We start from the raw sequence: 21,475 nt of genomic DNA, 5'->3' as shown, positions 1-21,475 counted from the left end.
AATTTGATGCAAGCCTTCCACCTTTAAAAAGAGGTGGTATGCCACTTACAGAACTGGAAGTGTTCCTGGGAGTCCCAACTCTGCACATATTAGGATCTCCTTAAACTAGAAGTTGCCCTAAGAAGCCTAGCTTTAAAGTTAATTGTCCTTGAACCTGGGACAGCCTTTGAGATTTCTGTGCTCATGACGAAACTGGCTGGAGTAGGCAAGGCAGATGGAATTTCAGAGAGTTTCTAAAGAGACTGTTCTTCCAAAGCCAATATCCTTTCAGTTAGTTTTATGCTGTCCTTGCGCATCTGATTCAAGTACTGCTAAGTGTTTTGGATGGCTAAGTGATTAATTTCCTTCCCTTCTCCACATGTCCTGTAGGAAAAGCAGATGGCACAGCCAGCACACTAGATATCTAATAGACAATGACACAATAAAGACTAGCAGTAAGTTTTAAAATTAAGCTGTGGTAACCGTTCCCCACAGTATATTTAAAAATTAAGCTATGATAACTGAAACCCACTTCCATTTATGATCAATGGCTTTTTTTCTTGAAAGGAAAATTCAGACCTACATTCATGTTTATTACTAACCCTTCAAGGCAGCTTGCTGTAGAAATAGCACCAGAAATCGTATCGGTTTCTTAGCTGCTTATGTATGAGGAATACTTGGTTTAGGCTTTTCCCAATCAGACAAGATCTTCCATACTCCATGAGAATGCTCAGTATATATTAAAAGACTATTTTCTCATACTATGAGGAAAAGAGTTGCAAACTTGAAAAAGGTATATTTTAAACAAGCTAAGATAGCATTCAACTAAATGCAGTCAATTTCTTTTAAAAAAATCTAGTCTTAAAATGCTTGAAGCCATTAAAAAAACCCCACTTTTAAAAAGGAGACAAAAGATCCAAGTCTAAGGCCATTTCTTAACATGCTAAGAACAAGTTCCAAATTCAGGCCAGATTATCTGATCTTCAGGGCTCTCTGCAAAGGTAATCTTTTCATTGATTTTGGAAGGATGGTAGATGTGGGGAAAAAAGGGTAAGGAAGCTTCATGGGCAGCACATCTGGCAGAAAACTATAGAATTTTTAGAGCAATTTGCTGTGGCCATGTGTTGGTAATTGTGGAAAAACCATTTCTATGGTAAAAAAAAAAGAACCAAACCTAAGCATATGTGCTCATTTGGTCATCCAAACTTAACAGTTTTATTCCAAAATGAAAAGTAGATACAACAAATCGTAGATACAATTTCCTCAGTATTTTGTTTCTTTAAGTAGGATTTCATAATGTAGTTATGAACATTCTGGCAATGAAGGGCTCATAAATCAAACCCCGTAAGGCATGAAAAGAAGCTTTTATCTAACCTGAAGTTAGTTTAGCAAATACATCCTACATCAATGATTTAGTTATTCAAAGGCCTCCATTTCATGCTATTTCACATTCCAAGCATTAGGACCTCCATAAAAATAACCGCTCTGCCCACTCAACTCCAGAGCATGGGAAAGCTTTCTTCAAAGAATGTCCCTTCATTGGTTTATTCTTATCAAAACCACACAGCACAGCAGAAATTCTTCACCAAGTACCAGTGGGCTACTTTAACCATATATTTGACTTGTAAAATTAACAGTGTTCTTATGACATTTTAAAATTTATATTCAAGAATAAATTGTGTTAGATTAGTCCGCTTCTTAAGGTGACTCAGAGATAATTTGAATGGACGAAACACACCTGCTCTGTGATTGTGGAGTCTGTCGTGTCACGTCTCCCTCCACACTAATGGCCATTTAACAACTATCTTCAGCCTGTTTAAACTGGAAAACCCTCAGACTGAAAATAGAACAAACCAAACTGGTTAATCTCTATCTAATTTACCTGAATCTGAACAGGTGGAACTCTAATCTTCCATGCCTGTGTCTAATCCACTGACATTCATCACTTGTCCAGATTCCTGTAAGTTTTTATAAAGAAAATAAATTACTTGATGTCCAAAAATGTGACCCAAATTACTAGTTTTCTGTATTGTAAGAGATACTAGAGAAAGTAATGACTTGCTTTAGTTTTCACAGGACTCTGCTAATTCCTTCCTGGTTTGGTTAAAACTGCTGCTGTAGCAGCCACACACCACAGTTCAGTGGACAGCTGCTGACTGAAATGCTATCTATGCTGCAACTGCAGTTGCAGCTGTCATCACCTTTGTTTAGTTAGTAAAATGTAATCAAGCTATTTTTGAATTTGCATCAATGTTTTTTCCTTGCTAGGCTGCATATTCTTCCCCACACAAATTGGCCATTAAGTTGAGAGCATACATAAAAAAAAAAAAAAAAGACAAAGTCGCAACTGGTAGTCTTCTGTATTTTGCAGATGTAAGAACTAAATAACAGACGGAGCATCTGGACTTCCCGGTTCTGGCAGATTCTGTCTGTGGTTTGCACATGTTTGATGCCTTATCCAGAAAATTTAATGTAGCCTCAGCAATGTATCACTTCCTCCTCTCCCCTCTTCTAGATAAAAGGTACAATTATCTCCCAAAGTCACCTTCTTTAGGGGCATGACAAATAACAATTTAAGATTTCTTTCATTTCCTTACTCATCATTAAGGTCCTCCACTCATTGCTGAGGAACAAGTCTTGGGCTATGGTGCTCTCTATTAGTAACAAATTTTATGAACCAGAATGTGTACCTAAAGCTTTATGCTAAGTGCTTCCTTTACCAAGTCAGTCACATACAGAGAGGACTGTTAGGACATTCAACTTGCAGATTCACTAGTTATATTACTAGAGAAGCCCCATAAACAGAACCATCTTACTCTCCTGAAGAAATAAAGCTTTCTTCCCCATGTTCCTGTTCAGAAACAGCTGTCCTCTAGTTCTCTTTAGCTAGGTGTTACCCCTTCTAAAACATAAAGAGAGGACACTGCGAACAGCCTCAGGATATAAAAGGCTGTGGTTTGATAACATTTTCCCCTCCCTACCTCCCCCAACAATGCCACATTATTCAATCCTTCCCACTCCATCCCTGCTGTGCTACCTCTTGCACTATGCTGCAATAACTTTCATCAAGGCAAACTGGATTTAAAAAAAACAACCAAACAACACACACACAAAAGCATTCCTTAAACACCTGGGGGAGGGTAAGTTTTTAACCTGTATCAGTTCTATAATCCAGTTCAGGTAATTCAGATACAAAAGCAGTTGCTTTATCCCAAGTGAAAGAATGGTCTAGGAGTGAAAAGCTAGGATGCTTGAGTTCAGGCATATTATGAGATTCTCTCTTCCCAGTGAAGGATTTATGAAGAGAGGTATACTACAATAAAAGCAAGACAATTCTGTTTTCAGATACTTTAAATCATTGGATGAAGCATAGGTTAAAATATATTCCCAGTGCTTGGTATTTTCCTGATGAACACAGACAAGTGCCAAAACAAAACCTGTGTCAACAAGAAAAATAAAGTATAAGAAACAACATAGCCTTGGGTTACAAGAACCTCTTTAGGTAAATAACAGCAGGCAGAAGAGCACAGTATTTTTTCTTACTAGATGTTCTTGATTTTTGCAGCTTTTAGTCCAGTGTCTGAGTACCCAATTTGTATAGGATGGATGTATTCTGGAAAGAAAAGGTAAACGTGGGTGGTAAGCTCTGTGCAATAACACTGCATAATTTTGGCCATGGAAAAAACCATACTTTTAGACCAATTATCTTCAATGTTTTTCCAACAGTAAAAACAAACATAGGAAGTAAATCCAAACACCCAGCAACTCTTCCTCTCATTTTAGAAAACACCTCAAGATGCAGAGAACATTTTCATGAACATTTTTATTGCAGTTTGTTTTATTCTGACCCTGACTAAAGCAGATCTCAGGCTTAGGAACTTCATTACAGAAACTAGTTTCCTTCTACAACTATTCAGCAGAGTACTCCAAATCCAGCTGGCTTAAAAAAAAATCTTCAAAAACAGTGGAAAATTTTATGGTTATTGCTGTAAAAGCTGTATTTTTAAGAGGACAATTATAATGGTATTATAAAGCTAGCGCTAAATCCTGTTTCCTGTATGCATTCCTACTGAAGCCTGTAGGACAGTGTGGAAGTAATATGAAAGCATTGTTTGTGTCATAGCTTTAACACTATTCTAAAAGCAAAATCAAAACACAAATGTACTCAAACATGCAACCAGGGTAACCATAAACAAAATACAGAAAAACAATGTTTCTCTATGACTATAGACCTAAAATTACAAGTCTATTGATATTTCATTTAAAAATCACAAAAAATTCCTGTTAAAACTGTGAAATTTCTCTGGAAAAAGGGGAAAAAACCCATCTATAACCCAACAGCAGTTTGTAACTATAGCTAAATCAAGATGATGTAACTTGAAAAAAATCACTCTCATGTTGTGTGCGTCAGTTGCCAGGTGACCACGATGCGCAGAGCTCTCCTTTCAAAGGTTCAAAGGCAGGGAAGGCCACAACTCTGACACACAGGCTCTAACCACAGTAAGCACAGGATGACTTTGTGAATTTTTTTTTTTGTTTTTACCCTCATTTTGAGGAGGGGTGTTTCTACTTAATACGCATAGGACAGCGCTACCAAAACCAGCATCAGGGTTGTGACCAGTACCCTGTGCTCCTGACCCCTGGTAACGTGGCTAGCGTAACTAACACTGTTTCATGAGGCAGGCACCGTTCTCTGTGACAGAGCAGCTCACGTATTCATTCCCTTACCTGCATTATCAGGCCCTGAAGGTCCTGTGAACCAAGGGGACAAACCAAACCGATTTCTTCTTTCCCTTCCTACCACCCTCAAGGCTCCGGGGCTCCAGGCCAATATCTCCCTTCCTTGCTGGCCTTGAAGGTCCCAGGCACCCGGCCAGCCAGGTGCTGTTGATGACCCCGGCACAGAACAGGGAAGCGTGACAGCGCACAGAGCACAGTCTGTAAAACCCAGCAGTTCCAAGTCCTAAGTGGGGAACTTGGACCTGGGCTGCTGCGGGACAGTGAGACCGTGACCCCTCGGTGACCAGGGATGCCTCCACTGTCGTTGGCTTCCTCCCAGGACTGAGGGAGCGACTCGTATGCTCTTATATGATTTTTGAGTCTAGATTATGATTGTTCTATTGATACAGCAAGCCACGTATTACGATTTCACCCAACCTGCAGAGGGTCCAGGTGATGAGAAATTACAAAGTTAAGTTGTGTTACAAATGCTTTATTAAGCTACTTATAAATTGTACTACATTGATTCTGCCTGTAGAAATCCTGTGCCATTCTAATAATAAATTCTGTGCTATACTAATCACAAGATCACTTTAGGAAAATAAAACTTTAATTGTAACTCCAGCTTAGCGTCGTCGTCATTCTGCCAAGGATGCCTAAAGGAACCTGTCTGTCCCCTTAGTGTCAGGTGACACAGGTGTGGATACATCAGGACTGAACACATGAACTCAGTGTGCATGTACGCCGTATATATGTATCTCCCCTGAACAGCAGGGATGCCTAAGTCTTAATGGAGACCTTTGTGACTGGGCCAGCCACCTGCTTTCTCTCAGGCTCAGGGGACTGCAGAACCTTCTGTATCATGGACATGCTGCAAGTTCATCACCTTCCCCCAAATACCAGACTTACTGTTTCTGTACAGCGTTCAGCACATACCACCAGCCTGAGAAGTTCCCAAGGACACTGTTTCTACTGTCAGCCCACAGTCAACTCAGTTCTTCTGGAGAATACTGTTTGCACTGTCAATGTACAGTAAAACAAAGGATTGAGAGACCTTCCTCTCTTCTCTGAAAGATGCAGCAGCACTCCAGAAAGGCTGCTGTCACCCCAGTAATGCACCAGTCCACATCCTGCCCCAAGGTGCCAAATCAGTTATGCTAACAGTTGAGCCTTCCAGATTTAGTGAGCGCTAGGTGTAGGACTCCAGCTTCTGACTCATCATTGCTGACTGGACAGCTGGGGTGGTTAAAGGCATGCAACAAAGGCATTGTGAGTCACCCTACTACCTAAAGTATAGAATCAGTGGAATTTAATCAGAGCCAAACCCTTTAAATACCGATTTGAGATAACTCACATAAGCTAGATGCTGCTATACTTATTCACTAGCACAAGGGTTTGACGAAAAGGCTGCATTATAGAGGGAATTAATATAAAGGGGTGTAGACCAGATATGCTTTTACAAAAAAGTTAGGTTAACCTACCAAATTTTGGATACTGCCATGCTAGAAGCATCATGTTATGCACAGGTATTTAAGACTTACTTTCCCAAGCATTCTGCCAAAGGCGATCCAAACCTAGGTGCGATGCTCATTTGAGCATTGAAGGGTTCTGACTTAATATTTGCCTTGCTGATCCAGATGAAGCAGCATCAGTTCTGCCTATTTATTCTTTCTTGATGGAACCTAGGTTTGTGCTCATCACTGAGCAGCTGCTGATGAGGACAATATGCCCATTTACTAGTAGAAAGCCGTCTATACTGACTCAAACACAGCACAGAATTCTCACCTCAAAACCTCTTCTACCCTGGGGAAAGATGAACCGTGTTAGAAAGTGCTGATATTAAAAACAACAGTATTACTCCATACAAGACTGTGGGTGTATGCTGCTCTACTGTTTAGATACTGATCTGGAACTTGTAAAGAGTAGAGATACTGCTATGAATCAACTGTGTACTCAAGGTTTTTTTAAAGTTATACATAGGCGTTGGCAGACAACACTAATTTAACTGCAGTGTTACTGAATGAAGCACGCCATATACTGACAACAAAGGATTTTTTTTTTTTTTTAAACAAAGAATAAAATTGATTGTTGCTGCATAAATGAGCAAAGGACGAACTCTTAAACCTAAGGATTTATACTGCAGATGGCAGGAGTCAGGGGCTGGCCAGTTGTGGTCACTATTTTATCTCTTTTTTGAATAGAAATCTTCCTAGGGAAAGCTGTCAGAGCACTGGTAAAAATGGAAAGAACCATTATATCTAGTCCTACCAAGTGTTTTCACTTTTTCCAACTGTGGGATCACAAGATCTGGAACTCTTGCTTAAAAGCCGTTGAAGTTCAAGGCTCTGCCAGAGCAACTATTACTCCTGAAGTACACTCAATGATCCTGAGGAGCCCACTGCGAGCAACTCAACACAACTGTAGTTTAGTATTTTTAGATCAATAACCACTGAGGTAAAGCAAGAAGAGGTAGCAACCTCTGCTGCTTTGCAAATATACAGTGGTTTATACCACAACATCCCAAAATAATAGTTTTGTTTTTGATGAAGATTATCCAATGAAAATCGCCCACCTCCAAGAAAATAGAAACACTTCAACTAGGAAGTTATAACAGGCATGTGTCCTCTTTTAGGCTCCTTCATTTCACAATGACTTGGAAAAAAGCACTCAGATTCTCCGCAAGTCTGACAGAACTTGTTTTACACTGCCTGCTCTTTTGCTCTTTCCTCTCCACAAAACACTAAGCATTCTACAAGAGAAAATTTCAGATTTACTCCCAAAGATGCTCTCAACAAATGTGACAAACACTGATTTTAGATGAAAAGCTTCCAAATAAGATTTTGGTTAAAAGTAGATGCTACTTGATTTTGGGGTGGTGGTGGAATGTGTTTGGGCCAAGTATACTACAAAATGTTATGTTTGATTTTTGTTGTTAATGACTTAACACATCAGTATGTTAGCGTCATCATTTGATGCACTCTAAAAACATTTATAGGCAGATGGACTGCGAGGAATGCGAGCAAGGAAAGCCAGCTCATGCTGTAGGGAGGAACACACAGTTCTGGCATACTAAAAATAAAAAGAAAGCATTAACACACCATATGCTGTGCAACAGCAAATAGCGTTATTTAGAAGTGTTCCAATAAAAGCTAATGATGGCAAAAGTTCAGACCTACTAAAAAAAACCAAAGGTGACTTAAGTCAGCCACATACTTCACTGCATAAAATAAACATGAGTTTTTCCTAACAATTTAGTTTCTTTTGTTTTACACAAACCTTAGGATAACTTACTAGTTAAAGAGTTTTCCTTAACAAAGTTACTAATCATGACAGACAGGAGTTCAAATACAACCAATGTAGCAAAGTTTAGTTTGTACGCAGCCCGTGACTATTTTTTCTAAAATGACTGACCTGTCTTGCACCTCAGTTGTAGTATCTTTCTACAGAGTGAGTTCTCTTTTAACCTCTGCATTAGTACTAGTATGCAGATGTACATTCTCTCCCAAGCTGTATGAGCGAAGAAGTAAAAAAAGGGAGGTCTTTACTAAAGCAAAGTATTTTCTTGTAAGTAAAATTCTTCGTTATCACAAACCCACGTAATTTCAACTCAAGTAATGTTAATTTTCAGCATTTTTGGAAGCCACAGGCAACTCGGGTGCAAGAACATGGGTGCCTCTGTGTGTGTGCATGGTGAATAGTCAACAAACAAGTAATTGTTTTCCATAACTTTAAACTGAAGATAGCAACAGGACTACTTATTCCTTAGAATGCGTCAGTTCATGATCTTGCAACTGGGGAGAAGCCTAAGGAGGCTTAGGAGAAGTAACTCTTTTAAGCAACAGAAACACTTCAAACTGCCACACAATAGAGAAGGTCTGCTGACTGTAGCATGGAACTGGGTGAAAAAAAACTACTGACACCACATCCTTGTGCAAATCTTAATTTCATTTTTACTTTGTTTACAAAATTGTGTTAGCTTCAAATACCCTGCAGCAGAGATGCGGTCAGTTAGCTACACAAATTCTTCACGACTAGTGGCAAGCTTCTCAATCTCAATCTTGCTGAAGTGCTCACTCATACTGTTAGGGTAACCAGCTCCAACTACAGGAGTACACACATGGCAATCGCTATGTTTTCTTAAGTTTTTGTTCTGTTCTCTTGGTGTCAAAACACAACAGAAGTCTTCCTGTTGACTTATTTTGTCTTTTGCTTTGTAGCAAAGTAGTTGAAGCGTGGAATCAGAACAGGACACCTTTGCTCAAAAGCTCTGACTCCATCCCATCAGAAAACATGGAGGGAAATGCAATAGGCTTAATCCATAGTAAAAAGCTTCAGTAAATTACTGTTCTGAAATTGAGCCTGTGAGGTAACCTGACATCAGCATAGTCTCAGGTATTACTGGACTGTCTGAAAGAACTACAGTTGATTCAAAGCAGCAAACAATGACTTCACATGTCTTTGTTTTGTTCCAGAAGGTATATTTCATTGGCATCTCAGATGGAAGTTTCAGAGTCCACAATGCATGTTTATTCTGGTATACCCACATGCTGAATACTACTTAAATTCCCTTTTAAAATATAACTAGAACATTTGTTCTTAATGCAACAGAGGAGTTGCCCTAAGAATTGGCATTTGCACTCTCATCAGAAAGGGAGCCAAAACAAAACCAATATTCCCACCTCAGGCTAACACTGAACCCACGCTGTCATTCTGAAGCCTTTGCTTTTGTACATGGCAGAACTCCATTCACATTCAATAGCAAGAACTAAAAGAGAGGTGCATGTTGCAGCTCATTTGGAGCTGCTTGTTGGACCACAATAGCTTACATCCCCTGAAGGCTTTCCCCTCACCACTGCCTGCTTCTGCTGTAGCTCCACTCCCAAAACAAACAGAAAACCCAAACAAAAGCCCCAAGACTCACTTTTCAACTCATAACCTTCCAAGTGAAAGGGAACAATACCCTGAGAATTAGGAGGCTTATAAGGAAGAAGTCTCCACAGAGACAGAAAAAGGATCCCTTTTCTCACCCTTGTTCCCGTCAACATAAGGGACTGCTCCCAGCCCCCCTGTACCTGAACAAAGCTTTTAGAAGCTCCATCTCTTCTTCTCAACCCATGACTAGGCCAGCCAGGGAAGTGGGATGACAAACTTTCGAGCCATCTCATTCTTCTTTTCCCACATTCAAATGTATGGAATGCCCACTAATCCTTCCGAACATACACTCCTGCCCCACATAATAGTCTTCTTTTCTCCTATTACTTTACCTATTTTTAGTTCCAAACAGCTAACACAAACCAGCTATGGCCACAAGCTGGAACATCCTGAACCAACTGCCATGAACCAGAACAATTTCAGCCACTGCTTAAGGCAAACAGGAGACAAGGAAGAAGGATATTAGTTCGACTTGCTTACAGCAAAGCTGTCCCCTTGTTGTTACACTAAGAGCAGCAATGCTCAACTCCAAGATCAGTCTTTTCCCCTGTTTGGATCACCTAAGAATTCTGGTGTGTCTTTCCCTTAAAATTAAATGCACTGCTCTTACTCTTCAGCCATCCCTTCCTACACCCAAGATGTGTCTGCTCCAGTTCTTCATTGATTGAGGCCACCAGTTCCACCTTGAACTTTGTTTTTGCTTCCTGTCCCATTACACTGATTTTCTAAACTGTGAAAGAAAGAAAAAAAAACAACCAACAAGACAGCTCAGGGATTGCTTGTAGGCAAAACCAACTTTGCCCTATATCAAGCTACCATTTTCTTTGAAAGAATTAAATACTCAGTATAGAAATAAAATTCAAGTTATATGGTCCTATTTAATTTGTGACACAAGGAGTTATCCAAGTTAGGTTTAGGTTATTCAGAGAATGTGACGATGAGACTGTTACGGGCACAAACAGGGAAATGAGAATACCTTATGACAATACTGATTAGCCTCTAAGATGCGCTTGCTTCAGCATTGCTAAAGGGACAACAGAGCAGATGGATCTCCAGTAGTTTGCTCACTTAAGTGTAGGTATTACACAGTATATGAGGGCTTTCAACTTCAGCCGTTGATAACACATTTGTTGAACACCATCAAGGATCAAGAATAGGGTACTTAATACTGTATTTTCAAATTCAGAAATCTGATACATTGAATTTATCAAAATTCCTTTTCAAGACAGAAGTTATTTTTCCATGACACTTTGATCATAATCACTACATTTAACTATTTTTGTCCTCTTAGTTGTATAGTGTTTTTAGGGTAACCTTTGTAAGCAGACTATCAACCTCATTACCCAAATAACCTGAGCAGCAACAGCTTAATATCCGTCATGGAAAGGAATGTGGTCTTCTGAAGATTATGGCTGCAAGGCCACCAAATTATTCTTCCACTCTTTCAGCAAGGCACGCTATTTTTACATAGTCCCTCAAAACCTTCTCATCTCTGAAGGTTCCAAACTCTGTTTCAATTAATACTTTAATTGCACCATGAGTTTTCAATAAATGTAGGTTTTCAAACTAATCCAGAAAAAACACTGGCACTTTAAAATTCAGTAAGGAACTGAATGATCCCAGGTAACAATCCCAAGAATATGAAAATAATAATAGTAATAATAATAAAAAGATATAAAAAGGTGTTTTCATTTAAGTACATTTATCCTTTCTTGCTAAATGTCATCTCCATTCAGCTAGCATGTAAAAAGATTAAACTCAAGTTACACAACATTCTTTCTCAATATTTCAGGTAAAGCATTAAGTAGTATAGCAATACTTAATGTAGTTTATCTTTCACGAAATTAATATTTTCCAAATGAGTAATAAAAAAAGCTAACTCATCAATTTCCACATACTGAGGTTACTGTGCTAACAGCACAGCGTGACTACTAAAATATTTTTCTACCACTTTGAGGTTCTTTTTCTCAAGACTGAACAAATGCCATTTCAACGCTGCATGGTATTAACTTCAATGCTTAGAAATAAACATATTCTCAAGAACAGCAATTTAGAATGACCACAGGTAGGTAATAAGAATTACTGTCATGTAAGGCGTAATTTCAGAATGTCATTAAAAATATGCTTTTTCAATCAGATATTTCACCCTGAAAAATATACATCAGAACACATTAGAACTGATCCAGTTAATTTTTTTTTTTAATTAAAAAAACCACACAAAATTAAGACTACCCAAAAACTACAGTGGTACTACACAGAACAGGGCAAGAGCACTCTTACAGTGAGGCCCCAAAAGTTACTCCATACTTTTTGGCTATACACATTCCTTACTGCTTTCATCTAAAATTATTTACATATCACACTGGCAATAATAAAAACACACACATTGTAAAAACTCAATTATCTGCATCAGTGTTCTTTTAAGACCACAAAAAGTGATGATGATAATTACTAAGCTAAAAAAGTAGCGAGAATTAGACGTTAGGGGAAGATGAAGAATCTGTAAGGGAACTCCTTCTCTACACCCTTAGGAAATGCTGAGTAGTACTGACCTTACACTAGTTAACTACTTTGCTCATTGTAACAGCTACGCATAAACTGTAAATTCAAGTGTAGCTCCAGCTATGACAAAGCAAATGTGCGCTGAACACCACCAGTTACTCTAAAGAGCTGTAAGTTCTTGGGTTTTGTGGCAAAACAGTTACTGGCTAAGAACACAGGAAAAAAAAAAAAAAAGAAACATGAGAAATTTTATGGAAGTTTGAGACCAGTTGTTTTCAGCCAATGTCTCATGTGTGTGGATCATGAAGCACTTTTAAGGGACCTGCAAAAGATAGCTGGTAAAAGCAAACCTAAATCTGCTAGTGTTACAAGTGCTATGTGTACGTCCTTATCCATCACAAGTTTTCTAGGAGTTCCATTCAGAAAGATGCTTAAAACAGATTTAGACATAGACTACAAACCCTACAAAGTTTACTATGTTAAAGTTCTGAAAAAGGTTTCCCTCATTCACAAGCACTTGTACAGGAGTATAAAACCTGAATCACTCAAATAGCTATGGAGCAACTCCATGATTTGTAACCAAAGAAAAGGCCTTTTAAGTAATTGCTTATCTTCTCATGTTGTATTTTGCAAAGGGAATAAAAAACACTACTCTCACATTTAGATTACTTTGATACCAGGAGATGAAACGTTTCCCCAGACTGGATCTGACAAAGAGAGGCAAAAAGTATAAGATAAACCTATAGGAGATACCACTTTAATGACACAGATCAATGCAGAAAAACACCTGGGTCAGCTGTTTTCAGAAAGTTAAGTTTTACCATCTGTTTCACTGACTGCTTTTGTGACAGGCCTAGAGTTTGACTGTAACGCTGTAATGCAACATTCAGGGAGGGGGGAAGCATGAACTAGAAAACAGGCTACTTGCCACTCAATAGTTCTATGAAAAAAAATAATCCTTCCTACATCAGCCTAACTCTAGATGTTCGTTCATGATCAAGACAAGCAACACACCAGAATTATTGTTTGTAATCAGACAAAAATCTCAGAACCATGATGTGGCATTAATTATATTAAATTCCTCTTTCCTAAGATTAAGGGTGCTCTAACTTCCAAAACAAAAAATACCCTGAAGACATTGTGAAGTGAAGGAAGAGTCAGAGTACTGACATCCAGTGAAGGTAAGGATGATCGATCTACTGGTAACTGACCAAAATTCATTCAATGTATCATCTTCAAGAACCACTATAAAAGCCTATTGTATTTGGTGAAGGCTACAGCTAGAGGGATATCAAATACTTCCCCATTCTTTTATTAATTACTAAAAGTTTCATGGTTTCAGTAACATTGAAAGCACGTTGAAATCTGGCTTCTTCAGCTAATCATTAGAAGACTGGGGAGTGTTTGTATGTTTTGCTAGAAAAGTAAATGCACAAGTTTATGAACATATATACATGTTGGGGCACTATGGCTACGTTTTCCGCTCTTAAAAAAAGTAACTAAATAGATCGGAATTAAAAAAAAAAAAATCATCTTACATACTGGGAAACCATTAGCCATTACATTGCAAGCACAAAACTTTCTATTGCTGATAGAACAGATGTACTACAGCGATAGTTAGCAGTATAAGAACCACCACAGCAAATGCCCAGCAAAGGAGCTTTGCTGGCTGCATCACCTTGATCATGGTAGCTGTCCAGACAGATATGTCATATTGATACTACCGATACAGACACACACACACTTTCTTATGGGAGGAGGAAAGGCATTAAATATTCCACCTGAAATATCTCAGAGCAACCAGGTATAAGTAAGGGATTCTAAAGAGTAGTAATATAAACCACTGCTAGATATTCTTATTTATTTAAACCAGAATATGGTCTTAGAAGTCCATACAGCTGACAGCTACAGGTAGACACTAGTATACTCCTCAGTGTCAGAGGTGTATAAGTAGTTGGACATAATCACACAATTTTAAACTATCTGAAGTTTTATGTTTTAGCATCGCTCAGCCACTATGGTTACTCACTGCCTCAGACTGTCGATACCTCATTTGCTTCTGTTTAACATCAATAACTTCCTTTCAAAGGGGTCCGTCGTCCATCTCCTGTCCCCATCGTCCATCCGTCCTCCATCCCGTCCCCCCCAAAAAAAAAATTCAAGAGAAATTTTGCAGTAGATCTTAAAAAAGTCCAACAGTGGCAGAATGGGAGGGGAAACTAGGATTTTCTAAGTAATGCTAACCTCCTCAAAATAATCAATTAATGCTTTCTTCATCATGAAGTAAAACCTGTTTACATGAAAACAGAGATCTATGGAGATAACACAGGACAAGTGAATTACTGACACATCCTAACACCTTATTGGTTAAATCGCTTTTGAGTTTAGTCACCATCTCAAGCAGAAAATACATCCTGTGTGAAGTAGGCACCGTAAAAAAGTTTCTAGTATCCTTCATTTAGTAACTGAAAGGCAACAAAAATGTCATCCCATGAAGCATTGCGTTGCTCATAACACAAATAAGTTTAAAGCAAAAAACATGACAGTGTTAAATTACACATGCTTATACATGAAACACGAATGACCTTTAGGTTCCCAGAATTACAAACCTGGGTCTCATTTATTAAACACATGCACTGAAGTGATGTTGATTTCATTGCAAAGTGAACTTTTCAATTTCAATTTAGATAAATTAATTTTGTTTCACAACTTACTTAAAGAAGAGATCACACTGATTAAAGAGGATTTCATCATATCTTGATTATAAAAACCCTAGACCTGAAAAAGAAAAGTGCGTATGGCAAACAAGAGAGGAGGGAACTGTACACAGTTCTAGTACACAGAAGAGCATGTTGGTCAGCCTCAGTAATGGTTGCCATGTTGTTGCATCCTTAGATCACCAAGCCTGCAGTAAGGCAGTGTTTCTCTGAAGAGGTAATGCCTTTTATTAGACTAACTAATATAGCTGGAAAAAAAAAGACCTGATGTGCGTCTGGGCACACAAGCCCTTTGAGGTCACCGTGTGACCAAAAGCTTGTCTGGCACCCTCTCCCATTATAAGCCAGTCTAATAAAAGATAATTACCTCCCTCCACAAGCCTCATCTGATATATATTATTATACCACATGCAGTCTCTGCAAAGAGAGGATGGTGAAAAAACAGGATACTGGTTTAACAAGAGTCATGTACCATCATTATATATAATCTCTCAAAACAGCACCTTGTCAAAATGTCATGAGCAACAAAAGAAAAAAAAAAAAGCTATGCCAAACAAGCAAAAAGCCCTCATATACAGCAAGATAGGACATTCGGGGAGCTCCCTAGGTTGAGGGAGCAGCACTCTACTTATTTTAAGTCTGTAACGCAACACTATGGAAAAAGACAGCAGGAGGAAATTCAATCCCTGAGAACAGGGAAGAACTTAATTATCACAGTGGTATTTATTAAAAGTTCCTGTATTACAGAAGCCATTTCTCTTGGAAAAAAAGAAGCAACATGGGGAAGAAAGTTAGCTAACAATCCATCCTGAACAGAAGAAGAGACATGGTACTGTACCTGGAGAAGCAGAGATTATGCAAGTCCACGTTAGTCATCTTGACAACCTCCTGAATTAGCTTTAAAGGTCAACTTTTCAAGGAGGTACTCAAAAGCCCTAAAAAGGTCTCACTGAGGTACCAGTATTCAGCTGGCTCCTTGGCTTTCACTGCCAAGAGTTCTTCTCAGAAAAGCCTCAAGTTGCACAAGAACATATTAGGCAATTTAAGTTCCCCAACTTTCTTTTACAATACAGGATTTAAACCTCTGCTTAAGAAATGCGTTCTCATAATGCAGTTCCACATCAGACATAACTGAGTAACTCTCCAACAAGCATAAGGCACTCCAGGCATACTACATTCCAGCCACCTTCAGGCATCTAAAAAGATGATGTCTCAGCTAATGACTCCAGATTCAGGAAGCCACGCACATCCAAAAGGAAATGTACCCCATACTAGAAGAAGGTGAATTTAAGAGATCTATTTTTGAAACTAGAGTTCCTCAGTTTAGCAGGTAGCTTATTTCTTCAATTATCTACCCTGCTGGACAGTTGCCTAGCTGCCTTTACAGAAAATAATCTGCGGAACTCTTCCAGCTAGACACTAACACACTAGTGATATGAACACAAGAAAATTATTATTAATTTGGCAAGTACTAGGATCCTAAAGCCATTATTTGTGAATGTGGTTCAACATATGTGAACTATGTTCAACTAACACAGATGCAGTGGCCCAGCCTACAAAATGCAGTACATAGCAGGCTGTTGGCTGCCACATTTCAGTATCAGATCAGTCCAATCCCACTAAGCAGGCCCCTGTAGCAACTTACAGATATACAATTTAATAATGGAATAGTTTTCTGCAGTCAAGAGTAAAACTGGGATGCCTGTTTCCCAACACTACCCAAAGAAAGAAGGATTTTGACTGTGGAGGAAGGTGGTACATAGAAGAAAACAAAAAGCCTTCCACCCACAAACCAAGAAAGAATCCACACGCTCAGAGTCTTGACACCTTCCAGCTTTAGGAGGATTTCACACACTGTTTTAATGACTGAGGTGTGGAATCCATTACGTGCTGTTTTCCTTGAACCTGATGAACAGCTGCTAACACCTTGTTGACCTCCTCTGGATCATGCTTACCAATTTCCTAAAGGTAAAGGTCCCTAAAACAACCAAAATAGAATGCTGAAAAAAAGCCGTGAGAAAAACAGGACAACTCCTTAGGTTCCTTTATTTAGCATTCCCTTCACATTCTCAAAAAGTTTATGAAGAGGAAAGAAGTATGTCACATGTATATGTAACCAGTACCCTGTGCTCCTGACCCCTGGTAACGTGGCTAGCGTAACTAACACTGTTTCATGAGGCAGGCACCGTTCTCTGTGACAGAGCAGCTCACGTATTCATTCCCTTTCCTGCATTATCAGGCCCTGAAGGTCCTGTGAACCAAGGGGACAAACCAAACCGATTTCTTCTTTCCCTTCCTACCACCCTCAAGGCTCCGGGGCTCCAGGCCAATATCTCCCTTCCTTGCTGGCCTTGAAGGTCCCAGGCACCCGGCCAGCCAGGTGCTATTGATGACCCCGGCACAGAACAGGGAAGCGTGACAGCGCACAGAGCACAGTCTGTAAAATCCAGCAGTTCCAAGTCCTAAGTGGGAAACTTGGACCTGGGCTGCTGCGGGACAGTGAGACCGTGACCCCTCGGTGACCAGGGATGCCTCCACTGTCGTTGGCTTCCTCCCAGGACTGAGGGAGCGACTCGTATGCTCTTATACGATTTTTGAGTCTAGATTATGATTGTTCTATTGATACAGCAAGCCACGTATTACGATTTCACCCAACCTGCAGAGGGTCCAGGTGATGAGAAATTATAAAGTTAAGTTGTGCTTCTATATTAAAATATAAAATAATTTAGACTATAACATTAATATTATTATAATATTATATTAATATCATGTTATTATATAAAATATATAAAGCTTTAAGTAGCCTTAAGTAGCTACTTATAAATTGTACTACATTGATTCTGCCTGTAAAAATACTGTGCCATTCTAATCATAATTCTGTGCTATACTAACCACAACATCCTGTTAAGAAAATAAAGCTTTAATTGTAGTGCCGCCATCATTCTGCCAAGGATCCCTAAACAAACCTGTCTGTCACCTTAGTGTCAGGTGACAGAACAGGAGAAAGAAAATGAAGTTGAAGAACCAGAACAAGCAAGCTGGCGCACTTCTAACATTCACATTAACCAAAATGGAACATTAACATTCCAGAATCAGTGTCCTGTTTATACAGCTCTTTAAGGCACAGATGTTAGATTTGCAAGAATTGCCAGCATTTCAGGATCATGCACAGTTCTGCCTTCTGAGACTGAACTGTTTGTGCCTTTAAGCCTTTTGACATTTTAACTGAAGATATCGTATTAGGTCACTCACTATGGAAAATTTTCTTGAACCACAGTACAAATACTGAGGACTACAGAAGCCGTAGCTGTATTCTGGTCTGCAACCAGACTGACCTAATAGTAGCCACGCTAACTGATGCTGTCCAGCAGCATTTGATAAAGGCCTCTCATACCTTACAAGGTGAGTATGACTAACCAACAGTCCAAGACTGGAATGCATCCATATCTGTGATTTGTGAGATATCCTAAAACTAAGTAGAAGTATAATATTTAAAGCCAACAAACAAAGTCAGGATATTATTACCTGGAAACATAAACTGAAGTTAGTTACTTTCCTTTTTACCTTTGAGAGCAACTTTTTCTATCCTTTTTTGAAAAAGGGATGTTGGTGCTTGCCAGAACCATATTGTTATTGCTTGGTGTAGCTCAGCTGTCCTGGTTTTGGCTGGGATAGTTTTTCCCCTCGTAGCTGGCATAGTGCTGTGTTTTGGATTTAGTATGAGAATAATGTTGGTAACACACTGATGTTTTATTTGTTGCTAGGTAGTGCTTACACTCATCAAGGACCTTTCAGCTTCTCATGCTCTACCGACTGAGAAGGCTGGGGGTGCGCAAAAAGCCAGGAGGGGGCACAGCCAGGACAGCTGACCCAAACTTACCAAAGGGATATCCCACACCGTGTGATGTCATGCTCAGCATATAAAATAGGGGAAAGCTGGCCAGGGGGCTGCTGCCTGGGAACTGGCTGGGCATCAGTTGGTGGGTGGTGAGCAGGTACTTCATGTGTCGCTTGCTTTGCATATTCTTTTATCATTATTACTACTATTTTATTTCAATTATTATACTGTTTTTATCTCAACCCATGGATTTTCACAGTTTTACCCTTCTGATTCTCTCCCCAATCCCACCAGGGGGAAATGAACTAGTGGCTGGGTAGTGCTCCATTGCCAGCTGGGGTTAAACCACAACACCAACTCATATTGCATAACTTTATGAAATCCATTTGAAATGAAAAACAAAGTTTGAGTTAAGTGGCATCTTTCTGTGTCCAAATAAAAAGGCAAAACAAAACAGTTAAGACTTGCATTGGCAAGGACAACAGTATGTTCAGCTGCCAAAACTGGACATGGATGTGGCCAAAGTTCTTATGCCCTTCTGTGAAAAAAAACAGACAGACTGACATTTTTCCCCAAAATGGGACTGGGAGGTAGGGAGAGAAGGGGAAGGAGATATTCAGAATTAGAAGGCCCTTTACAAATAGCCTGAAGTTTAAATGATAACTGATGTTTCCAGGTTTGGACAAAACCCCAGAATGAAAAAAGCAAACGCTTCCGCTCCCCCCAACCCCACAAAAACATGCCCCCATAAAGCCTCGGGGCTATATGCTCAGCTTCTGTAAGCAGATACTTCCCAGATGCTCAGTTCAAGTAAACTGCACTACACATCTTGATACCAATTGAAAAACTACTATAAACACAATGTTGTTAATACATGGAAGTTCTTCAGCGTAAGACTAAATCATTCAATCCTTAGAAAAAACCAACTCCCCTGCACACCCTTTCCCCAGCCAAAAAACCCCAAACCTACAAGCGAGGAACTGAAAAGGACAGCAGTTCATGGCAGAGAAAACTTTCAGAGTATTATTTGGTGGCAGAAAACAGTAAGACAAAGTTAACATAGGAATTGAAAGAGGAATATATGACAATTATACTCTGCCAAAATCTGAAGAGCTTATATTAGGTAATGTAAACATCCACATACATTCTTTTTCCTCCCCCAAAATCTTATTTTTCAGTGAGTATGAAATTTTATTTTCAGTTTATCTTAAACTTTTTATAGCTGTTCCTGGTGGCTGCCACTGAATTACCAAGCATAACAGATAAAATTTTTTCCTGTTAAGCTAACGTGAATGTAAGAATTAACAGCAGTAGTAGTTGAGCACAAAAAACCCTACCCAAAGACTAAATATTTGTTGCTGTCTTAGGATAATTAAAAATATTTATGAAACTTGTCACAATATTTGGAACAGGTTTCTTTCACTAGGATGTGACAGACTGATTATTCAGACAATTTGTGCAAAATGAAAACAGAAGGAATGACGGTGGGTTCTTGGAATCCATCTATAAAAAAAGTTAGTAAAACAGTTTTGCTGGGTTGTCTTGCTGCTTACGTATTTATGAGATGCTTCTAAATTTCACTCTAACCAACAATAAGGAACTAGCTAGGAAGACTGAAGTGGAAGGAAACTCCAGTGAATGATCATAAAATGATTGAGTTAGGCTTTTGAAAGGGGAACACCAGGATAAAAAAACACAAGATAAAAATAAATTCAGAGAACTGATAAGACAGATCTCAGCTGCAAAGTGACTTACAATGCATGAATAAATTGAACAGTAGATATTGTGTACCGTAAGTTAGGAAATGCTACGTTTTTCTGCAGAAAGAGGAACAACCACCTGATTGATTGACAGTTTCACAACTCAAGCCTTAAGACCAAAGCAAGTACTGTTCAAACCAAGGGTATGTATGCTTTAAGGACTAGGCTTTGAAGCTAAAAGGATTAATGCTGGCTTTGCCTCTAATTGACCCCTGCTGCTGTGCTCTGAGATACTACATTGGACAAGACAAGAAAGCAGATCTAATACAACTACAGCAAATCTGACAGAACTGCAACTACGACGACCCAATGTATTTTTAGGGCTATGGCGACAGACTTTCACAAATTCCAAAATCCCAAATTTCAGCATGCATGAGCTTAATCTTTACCCAGGAAAGAAAAACAAACAACAACTCCTCAAAGGAACAGAGGAGAGCAGAGGAAGTAGCTAGGTGAAGGCTACCATATGGAAGACAGGGTAGAGAGGACAGATTTTTAGTAAGTTTTCATTAACAGGAATTGTTTGAAATACCAAAGTAATATATAATTTTAAATAATGCTAAGTAATTTACAGAACTGAGCTAATTATGTATTTTCATTCTTGTTCTGCACTTGTCAGAAAGCTTAGCGCAGCTTTCCGAACAACATGTTGCTCTTCCTGCCACTGGAACTGCTGATCCAGTATGAACAAATGCCCAGAATGGCACACCGCTAATCCAACAACTTGAGCTTTTATTTGAGATCTGTTTTAATAAACATACTCTGTTTTCAGTCTTTTGAGTCACAAGACCAGGTTTAGGCTTGTACATTTTAGTTTCTTTAAAAAAAAAAAGTATCAATCACCATTCAATCCAACAGTCTTTCCATGGAATTGCATTCAGTTTTTCAGTCCTACCCCTTGGCTTACAGTTACAAAGATACTACAGGCAACCCTTTCTCATGAAAAATTTCTTTTGGGGCAGGTCATAATTTCTCAAAAGACAAAAGCAAACTAATTCTTGCCTTTGCAATGTGATTTTAAATTACGC

The 21,475-nt window shown here is 39.0% G+C and overlaps 1 protein-coding gene across 1 annotated transcript in view; it reads right to left on the bottom strand.

Annotated features, from left to right (window-relative positions):
• HSF2 (heat shock transcription factor 2) overlaps window positions 1-21,475 on the bottom strand; it is a 45,557-nt gene that overhangs the window by 20,165 nt on the left and 3,917 nt on the right. The window lies entirely within an intron of this gene.

Source organism: Phalacrocorax aristotelis, chromosome 3 (genome assembly GCF_949628215.1).
Source record: "Phalacrocorax aristotelis chromosome 3, bGulAri2.1, whole genome shotgun sequence".
In the NCBI taxonomy this organism is placed as follows: Eukaryota; Metazoa; Chordata; class Aves; order Suliformes; family Phalacrocoracidae; genus Phalacrocorax; species Phalacrocorax aristotelis.
Note: the sequence above shows the minus strand (reverse complement) of the source record. Positions and strands in the feature narration are given on the sequence as shown.